Here is an 11,034-nt window from a genome sequence, read left to right as displayed (position 1 = left end):
TATTTCTATGAACATATTTTATTATATACAAATCTTTTATAACACGTATATCTCTATCATTATAGACAACTAAGTTTTAATATAATGTTAACAAGGTTAGCTTTTAAAAAAGCTAGTAGCGACTCGCTTCGTAACTTTTTTCCAGGGGTGTGTTTAATTGTAAAAATGACAGTTCTGTTGTGACATATAAAGTTATGGAAGCCAGTTCTCTCAGTTTAACAAAGAGGAATATGAGTATATATGAAGATGCATGTAAACAGATAGAATGAAGTCCATATGTCTATGCACATTTACTATATGGCCTATTGACCTTGACCAAAAAAATGTTAGATAGGGATGTCTCTTTATACGAAGTTAAGTTGTAATATGTTATTTAGTATTAGAATGAGTGACAGATACAAGTCTTTAAGTAAACACAAGTTGACAATCAATTCAGCCAGAAAAGCCGGGATCGTATTAAAAAATATAGGGATCCCGGAAATTGACCAGTCTAAGATGTTTTTTAGATAAGCCGGGATCGTATTAAAACATATAGAGATCCCGGGAATAAACCAGTTCAAGAATATAGTTTTCAGAAAAGCCGGGATCATATTAAAATATATAGAGCTCCCAGGAATTGGCCAGTTCAAGAATATAGTTTTCATAAAAGCTTGGATCGTATTAAAACATATAGGGATCCTGGGATTTGACCAATTCAAGAATATAGTCTTTGATTTTTCCAATTAATAAGGGATATAATTATAAGATTTGTGACTTCCGCATTTTAAGTTTGTTATTAAATAGCTCTAAATATATCTATATCCTAAGTTAAATTAATTTAACGTTCATTACAAACAATAAAAAAAATAAAAACTTAACGTTTAATGGCCTTTCATTACGACAATAATCAACACAAATATAGTTTATTAATTTTTCCTCAATATCTAATACGATCCCGGATCCCGGGCGTCCCGGATCCCGGCCAGTAAATACATACACTAAATACCAGAAAGGATAAAATGACCGGAAAAAAAGAAAAAGAAAAAAATGCACAGAACCAGATGTACACTTATGTTAATTAACCAAACGGAAACTTTCTACAGAGAAAACAGGTGAAATCGCTAAATCAAAAGTCAGTGTAAATATGATTTATTGAAAAGAATTCCTGAAAACAAACATTTTAATCATCATTATATCTTTGCGCTCAAAGCAATACTTGCTGCTTTTTAAAAATGGCGTGAAAATTGAAGGTTTTTTGACGCTATGTAAGATTACATTTGATTGGCTTAATAATTTTGGATTCCAGCCCTGACAGATAAATTTTGTAGAAAGCTGGAAGCCAAGCATCGATTAAATTTTTGGATGGATTCGGAGTTTTAGGTTGTTTCTCAGTAAAATCCTATCGTAATACCGGCTCGCCGTGGCGAGCCGGCATAATTAAGGGATTTCATAATGACCTTGTTATTGGGCTGAAGACTGACATATTAGCCTGAGGCCAATTCAACATGAATACATATTTCATCTTGTTTAAGTATTTCCCTCAAATATTTTAGATTGATACTGATGTCTTGTTACCTCTTTATTGATTCCCTCTGAAAGTAATTGTTTTATTCCCTGCTCATTTACTTTTATTGTTTTATATATAATTCTTTTGTCCTCCGTTTCCGTTCTTACATTTTTCCATTCTGACCAAGTGACTTGTGTTCCTTCAATTTCATTAAGAAAATGGGATCTTTTTCACCTACGTTCATTGCATTCTCTATACATACATTTGGGTGATATAGTTTTATTAAATTTGTGGAATAGTGCCACTTTTTACAACACTTAGAGATTTATTATCAAAATATCTTATAGCATTTCTTCATTTATTTTTTTATTGAAGGTCAGTGGGGATAATCTTACTTTTATGATGTAAAAGGTTCTTATAATGTTACTCTACTGTTAACAATAGGAACTAACTATCAATTGTAAAGGGATAATGATAAGTATATACATGTACATGATATAGTCTCTTATAATTCTATTGTAGAATGGTCATATGTACTTTTTATCAATTTTTAATATGTTTTATGTATATATGTATGCATATGAAAGAGACTGAAATAAACTTTGAAACTTCCGTCGTCACAAATATAGTCTTTAAGAGTCCATTAACACCTTTTGTTTTGCTCATATTATGGATAAGTGCTGTTTGCAACTTCAGCGCAATAATATCGTGTATTTTACGCATACATGTCTGTCTGTCTTTTTCTCACGGCTTTATTGTCCAGAAAGGACGTGTTTAAAAAATAAACTGTAAGAAAATATCTGGAAACAACAAAATTACATAAGAATTGCAGATTGTGTTTGATAGAAATGTTGTTATTTTCTGACAGATATTTTGCATGTAGTAGTTTCAAGTTATCAGTGAGAAGTCGGATGTGTTTTTCATGCCTTTCTTTGTAATGGTTGCTTGTTTATCACCTTTATTTTAGAAACATCATCCCTCTGAAAAAAGAAACAACATTGTCCTTGATACGGATCCTTTCTCATTTGGGCTGTTTAGGCAACCTTATTTTCATGTGTCATTTTGAGATGCCTAATACCTCTTAAGCTAATGTACTTAAACCATATTTTTAAGTCATTGCTCTCTAAAAATAAGGCCTGAAATCATTCTCTTTTGTTTGTTGGTTTTCGATTTCTCGTAACGCTGTCAAATACTTCCAATAAGATGTCTGTATAGCAAATAACTCTTTTTGGTGAAATAAGAATTTAATTTACATACACGTTTTTTTTTCTATTTCCCATTCTCTTTCTTTTTTCATGCGCTGACATCTCTTTTTGTATTTGTTTGTCAGTCTCTCTTGAAACTTTACTTTTAGATTCAAATTTTCTCTGTAACACTTTGCTTTTTTTCCTTGTTCCTTTTCTTTGTTACTTTGTGCTTCATTGTTGTAGCCCTTCTGTTCTCTACTTGCTGTTCTTGTAGATTTGGTGAATTCGGATGTGTTTATATGTTTTCAACATCGTTTTGCCTTATTTCTGTATTCTGCTGAATTGATTCGCCATGCCCTTCTGGTTTTTCTTTGCTCTCGACTGGACAATTCTTTAATTGACTTAAAATACCCTTGTTCCTTTCGTTTGAGGTTTCTTTCTCTTCCCTTTTGCTTGTATTGTTCGTGCAGGTTAGGATCACTTCTCTGTTTTTGTCGCCATCTTGCCATTCGTTCCTTTGCAGTGAAAGGCATTGTTGAAGTATCTTCGTTCTATACAAAACTTCGTCTTTGGTACTATAGATATTGACTCTCTTGTCGCCCAGTTTTCTTTTCCTCCTTTCGTGAACTTTTTGACGAACTAAACAATAGAAAAGCTTTTAACAGTTGCCCAAATGCTTATCGAAACCATCAAGTGTAGTTTTAAATGCTGAAAATATAATTTATTATGACTTGAGAAATATTTCATATTATTAAATTAACATTTTTGTCATTTTGCCATTCTTTTCTTATATATAATTATATGTTTTAGTTTCAAATACATGTATTCTTATTATTATTCTCTACTATTAATATTATATGACTGTTTTTATTATTATTATTATGAAAATGGCTATTCATCATCATCATTATTATTATTATGGTCATTCTTAATTGATTTTTATCATTATTATAAATTTTAATTATCAAAAGTAATAATTATACCGTTACGATTAAATCACAAATACGAAAAAATACAACTGTACAGTACTTAACGGTTATGGTCGTAACGATACTGATATTTAATTGAGAAACATCGCCATCTTGCTCAAAAAGGGAAGGTGGTGTACTTCTTTTATAGATAATGCATCGTTTCAATATAAACTGTGTATGAAATAAAGAAAACCAACATGAAAATATATGATATAGACAAAAGGACTTATACGGTAATGATAAAGGAAACAAGTACACTGTGGCATAGGTACCTTACGTATTGTCCTGTAATTTATCCTTTCTCCTTCATTCTGTCCTCCGCCTTTGAAGTTTTCGCGCGATAAAACTTCACGTCATACAGTGACATACAAAACAGTTGCTCAAGGGACATCACTCGAGCAGCAATATTTTTTCACATTATTCGGGGATGAGGGATCAAATACTACGAATATCTATTTTATTTAAATCAAGATTAAAAAAGCCCTCCAAATCATCATCTGCAAGAAGGGGTTTTCTCTGTAGCATTTAAAAAATATTAAAGGGTATAAAAACTAAAAGTAAAATTTTGAAATAATTTATTTTGCACTTTCATCTGAATAAAATATTAAGTTTGCTCAGTCATTACTACGTAACATTTTGATAGCTATATAAGTAAAACTTCTGGAAGGTGCACGAAGTCTGAAGGAGGTACTAAAGGCTGTTTATGCCAAATACCTGGGAATATGGGTAACATGGAAATATGAGCACCAGTATATCCTCCACAAGTGTTCGGCGCGTTGATTGGTCACTACACCCCCGCCCCAACCTCCCTTACCCATCCTTTAACCTCTCTAAAGCCATGTAAACTGCAGTATTTTTCATTTGAAATATGTTTATGCTTATATTTCAATTTCCTTGCTTCCCCACAATAAAAAAAGAAAAGAAAAAGATACATATATGATATCACAGTACGGAAAATATTCAAATATAAATATTATACATGAATGAGATTTTTCTTCTATCTAATAAGTGAATCTTTTCCAAAACTGTTTGTCAAGAAATTATTTCAAAAGATCCAATTAAATAGACATTTTTTAAACTATTTCCAATGTCCGCCATTTTGGGTGATTTCAGATGAGGTTACTATGGCATCACCGTAATCCCCAAAATTGCAAGTATCACGGATTTATATTGCAAGTATATGGAAGGATAGACGGGTCAAAATCTTCAAGTTAAGTTGTGAAAGACTTCCAGCAATCAACTTGCTATAAAATTCAAACTATATGAACAGACGATATTTCAGTATAATTATGTGATGTTATTACATATTTAAATTGACTGTGTAAAAACAATTAAGAAAATAGAAGTCGAATAGATTAGATTTTATAAAATTGTTTTCTTGCCACGAATTCATTCATTATTCACAAAATTAATTTTATTCGCGGATGAAAATTAATTTAGTGTGCCAGTTTTAAAAATATACTCAGTAAGCACCATTTTGTGTTGCATATACTTTATAATTTAAATGAAATAGCTATCCCTGTATCCGGCCATATAATTATGTTTGTGTAAATATCATTTGTTATCCAGGAAGGAAAAACATATTTCAAATGAAAAACACTGCAGTGTACATGGTTTTGACACAGATATCCTGCAACTCCATAGTTTTAGAGAGGTAGGGAGATTGGTGCGGGTAGGCTTAGTGACCAATCAAAGCGCCGGAACATATATATTTAGCTCTATGGCTGGACACAGGTCTGTGTTTCCCGCGCTTATTAATTTACTGTAAAGAATTTAAGCATAAATTATAACGGTATGAGATTAACGGACAACGTCAACCTAAACACCATAGTGTTGCCATTAAAAAGGACAAAGCGAACTGCTGCTATTTGTTTAAAAAGAAAATCCCCTATTTAAGAAAGGGGAGCGCTTCAAAGCCAGCAACTATCGACCGGTATCCCTCACCTACATAGCCTGCAAGATGCTGGAGCACATCATCGTTACCAACATAATGAATCATCTGGATAGTCACAAGATACTCACCGACAGCCAGCATGGATTTAGAAGAAGGCGGAGCTGCGAAACCCAGCTACTAACGCTGACAGATGAGCTCACCAAGTCCATGGACCGGCGTAAACAACATGACCTTGCTGTACTGGACTTCAGCAAAGCCTTCGACCGCGTCCCACACAGTCGCTTGCTTGTCAAGCTCCATCATTATGGCATCAGAAACCATACCCTGAAGTGGATTGAGGCATTTCTCACAGGCCGCACTCAGCGCGTAGTTGTTGATGGAGCAACGTCCGACCCAGCACCCGTTATCAGCGGAGTCCCCCAGGGAAGTGTGCTCGGACCCATACTCTTCCTGGTCTTCATCAATGACCTGCCACTTCATGTCACGTCCAAAGCCAGACTCTTTGCTGACGACTGTGTGGTATACCGGGAAATCAACACTGAAGAGGACTGCCACGTTTTACAGGATGACCTGAAGAAGTTGGCATTGTGGGAGAAACGCTGGGGCATGAGTTTCCACCCAGAGAAATGCAGCATAATCAGGGTCCACAGGAAGAGGAACCCCATCATATACCCGTACTCCTTGAAGGGCCACACACTTGAGATAGACTCGATAACCAAGTACCTCGGAGTCCATATGTCTGGAAACCTCTCCTGGAATCAACATGTTGACAAGATCGTAAAGAAGGGCAACAGCTGTACACTCGGCTTCCTTCGACGCAACCTGCGCATCAGCAATGAACAGGTCAAGAGCACAGCCTACATGTCACTCGTGTGACCAGGCCTTGAATATTGCTCCACCGTCTGGAACCCTTATACCAAGGACCTTACACGCAAGCTCGAGATGGTCCAGAGGAGAGCTGCAAGATATGTGACGAACCGTTATCACAACACAAGCAGCGTATCCTCAATGATCCAACACTTGGAGTGGGAGACATTAGAGTCACGACGGACCAAAGCCCAGCTGACCATGATGTTCAAGATCACCAACGACCTTGTGGACATACCAGTCATCGATTATCTCACCCCTGCCCCGAGCCGCACTAGAAGTGACCACTCCAAGAAGTTCCATCTACCATCAACATCTACATCGTACTACAAGAACTCCTTCTTCCCTCGTACAGCCACAATATGGAACAGCTTACCTGCCTCCGTTGCAGAGGCCCCTGACTTGGTATCCTTCAAGCAGGGGCTATCAGCCCTCACATTCTAAGTCGCCTTATGGGCCCAGCTACAAGTACCCACTAGTGATATCCAAGGCTGTGCCGGCAGCGGCCACCGTAACCGGAGAGGTTTGGGTTGAAGAGGCGAAATATAGCTGGCCATACTTTTTGTCTATATCTCTACCTTTGTACTATCCAACCTCTTCTAACTTTCTATCATTTCTTGTATATTTCTTTTTCTTGACCTAGCACCACCCGTCGCGTCATAATCAAGTGTGATTGCGCCGACGTACAATGTAGATGTAGATGTTAACTTGGAAAAACTACTTATAGAAGCCTACAACCTAAAGTGATTTTCACTACTATATGTTCTCATATAAACAAATAAAAAATGGAAAGATAAAAAATGCAGTAGGTTTTCGTTATTGGAACGATGGTTATTGGTATGATTTTTTTACGCAAATTCTAATAGTAAGAATTAACTTTCTTTCATTTTTTTACTGTCAAATATATTCTGCTGCATATATTATGTCATGTGTACAGTACAGTACACGGACTCAAGTCACGGATTTATGTAACAAGTTGACTAAATTTGTCCTACTTTTTGACCTAGATTTTGCAGGATTACCAGATTACGTAATTACGTTAAAGTAAGTTGAGATTCATATTTACATAAGCATAGTTACTCATCGCAACAGATAAACTAAAATGATAATGGTAAATTAAAGAATGTTGTACACCCGGTATCAACATGTATCATAATGAAGCTAACAATATATATATACAGTACTGTACAGTAGTGAGATATTTACAGTAGACTTGTCAAATTATCTTGACCTGCTAATAGGTCAGAGTTTAGAGATACACAGAATAGCACAATATTAGCAGATCTACATTTAATTAGACTTGTGAGATATTGTGATATTTTATGTATAGTATGGACAAATAATTTTATATCTGAGACCTTAGACAGCAACAAACTGTTTTTGCAAAAATGACATACATATAGATCTGAAATAACCCATGTGTATGTTTTCTATGTTGAATGAGGGTCAATCCTCTGTTTAGGCACTTAATTGATGCAGCTTTCATTGCCAGCTTTCACTGCCAAGTACAGACCCAAAAAATGTCATGAGTCATGCCCTCACAGGGCTTTTTTTCCTTCTATAACAGGGGCTGTTATAGGGTAGTCTCAATATTTCGACGGCAAGACAGACCGATTGTATAATCTGATATTTCATAGATGTCTGTCTTAAGGGCGACCACCGAATATACAAAAAAAGCCCTAAAGCGCACAATTTGTTGGGCTAGTTATAGGGCTGCTTCCCCAAAGAAAATTTCTTTAAAATCGAGCAGTTTTCCCCAAAAATTAAATTTACATCAAGTTTTTTGTTCCCCTTTTGCAAATATACCATGTAATTTTCCCCCAAAATTAAGGGCTGGGCTGCTTCCCCAACCTGTGAAAAAAAGCCCTGCCTTAAAATCATTGTATGGCGTCAATGAATACCTGAATGTATGTAACCTGAGCAATATTGAAAGGAGGTAGTCTTGAAAGGGCTGTTGGTTTTAGCAAAGCCTTTAAGAGCCTGCCTTTCAAGTCTTCATTTCCTGTGCTAGGGGTTTGTTGACTTAGCACACTTTTCTCATCATCTCTGCCTGCTTTGTAGGGCCACTTCCCTCAACTTAAGTCAAGACACCACCAGTTAACTTTATCAAGTTCATGCTACAGCCATAAACTTTACCCCCAGCTCTAGAAAACATCCAAATTTGCCATCTTACACATTGCAGGGGCTCTTTAAACATCTGCTTATGTCCTGTGCCTTCTCAAAGATGTACACACACTTAGGGGATCTGAGAATTCTTTAATACCCCCTTTAGATGCTTACATTATATCTGTTGGACAAACCTCAGAAATTTTCACTACCCCTATAATAATCAGGTCTTAAATACTGGACACATCTTCCCCACTCCTCACAAACCTCATTTCAAACCCCCTTAACACATTGACATGTAAATAGCCCCCTTCAAAATCTTTCTGAAATACCACCCTTTGAACCCTCCTTCCATACCCTTTGGAAAAAGTGATTTCTTACTTCTTGGAAAACTTATCAAGGAAAAAATGACTCTTGGCCAGCATGTAAAAGAACCTCTTGGACACTCTTTTCAAAAATTCTCATGCAATAATGACCCCCATAGACCTTTCTGAAATAACACCCCCTTGAACACTTCTTACATAGCCCTTGAACATATCCTTATTTCACACCCCCTTAGTCAACTTGTTAGCATAAAAAAGCTCTTGCACACTTCTTCCATACCACTTGGACAAACATCATTTCACACATTGAACAACATACAGGCACAAAAATGACCCCTTAGATGACCTTTCTGAAATGATTCCCCTAATTCTATAAAAACAAATGACCATGGACAACCTTTCTGAAATAACCTCCCTTGAGAGACAAAATTGCCCAAACATCTTTGACAAACATCATTTATTCCCCCTTGGACAACTCAACAATACAAAAATGACCCCATTGAACAACCTGTTGTCTGATATATCCACTTTCACACATCTTCATCTCCTCCTTTGGACACTTTGTTAATACCCCTTGGACTGACAACATTTTCCATTCCCCTTGGATAAAAAGCATTTGACACCCCTTGGGCAATTTATTGATGAAAAATGACCCCCTAGGACTTTTCCTTTATACCATACAGAAAGATAAAAAAGTCAATACCCCAAGGACAACCCTGATTTTTTAGCACCTTGGACAAAATTGAACCACTTATTTCCAAAAATGACCCACCTCTGAAATACCCCTTGGACAAAAAATACCCCTCTCCTATGGTGGGGAGGGGTGCAAATAATTTCAGGAAAAGCCCATATATTGCCCCTCTTGTAGAAATGAAATTCTGAGCCAGAACCAAAAAAATATTATAATCTAGCAAAATATTTTGACTAAATCGAAACTACTTAGCATGCATCATTAATTTTGTTCTAATGGAAATAAACCAACATATCTCTTCCATAGTTACACTGGTTACATAATTTTGGAATAATTCTTTTTTTAGAAATTCAAACAGTTGCTGGCTGTTAAAATATTAAGCTTTATGCCTTAAGTAGTTGAGTCTGTCATTTTCTTTAACAGCTCTTAAAGATTACAAAATGTTTTGTTGGACCCAGACATACAGAAAGTAGTTCTAAATTGCACTACAGGTTTTATACTGAGGATGTCCTATCTTTTAACATTATCACAATTTCTAGGACATAACCGGCACGAAAAATGATCCTTTAAACTGGTATATTTATAAAGATAAGTTGATCTAAGTTTCATCAAAGCAGGATTTAAATGTGGTCAAATAAACAAACAGGTATGTCATACTGGCAAAGTGTGTTAAATAATTCAAGGTATAAATGTTAAATCTTTAATTCTTGGGATTTTATATTTTGGAAAACATTTTAACAATCTAACTTGAAGGTTGTGATTTCATTTATATATAATGTGAAAAAAAATTGGAATTTTACTTAACAAGTAATTGTAGTCCTTTTCCTGCTATAATTTGGGAAAAGGCTTAAATTAGAAAAAAAAGGGCAATTTTTAGGAAATTTATTTACTTTATATATATAATTTATATATACATGTAACCTTCAAGTTTGATTTATCTGTATGATCACAATAATAAATTGTGATCTTAGTGCAGTAATGAGTTAACATTTTCTATAAATAAATTAAGTTTCTTTAAATTTCTCTAAAATCTTTTTGTTACGGGAGGGCTTATGTCCGCCCTCTCATCTACATGGGAATGGGAGTGCTTTTGTCCACCTGTCATTTTCACGGGGGTGCTTTTGTCCCCCTTGTCATTTTTGGACGGAGAGCTTTTGACCAGGAGGGCTTTTATTCTACACACACTCGAAACACTTCTTTAATATACAAACCAAAACACTTCTTTAAACAGAAAATAGGTTGAATTGTCATTAACATTATTCATATTATACTTAGTATCATTAAATCAACTTTATTCACCTTTTATTATGCTAAGATCTGTTAATGACAGTTTTGTTTGACATATAAATGCATAGTTACTAAGATATCCACCAGTTTCTTTTAACATTTTTGCTATCCCATTACTCTTTGTTTCTTTTAACAGGTAGGTGACATACAAACTTTTCAAGTGATACCATTAATTGTGCTGAATTAACAAGTTGTCTTATGAGAGGCTTGAATTTAATGTTT

This window comes from Ruditapes philippinarum, unplaced genomic scaffold (genome assembly GCF_026571515.1).
Source record: "Ruditapes philippinarum isolate M1 unplaced genomic scaffold, ASM2657151v2 ctg895_1_1_1_1, whole genome shotgun sequence".
NCBI lineage: Eukaryota > Metazoa > Mollusca > Bivalvia > Venerida > Veneridae > Ruditapes > Ruditapes philippinarum.
The sequence above is the reverse complement of the archived record's forward strand: the minus strand, read 5'-3'. Positions refer to the sequence as shown.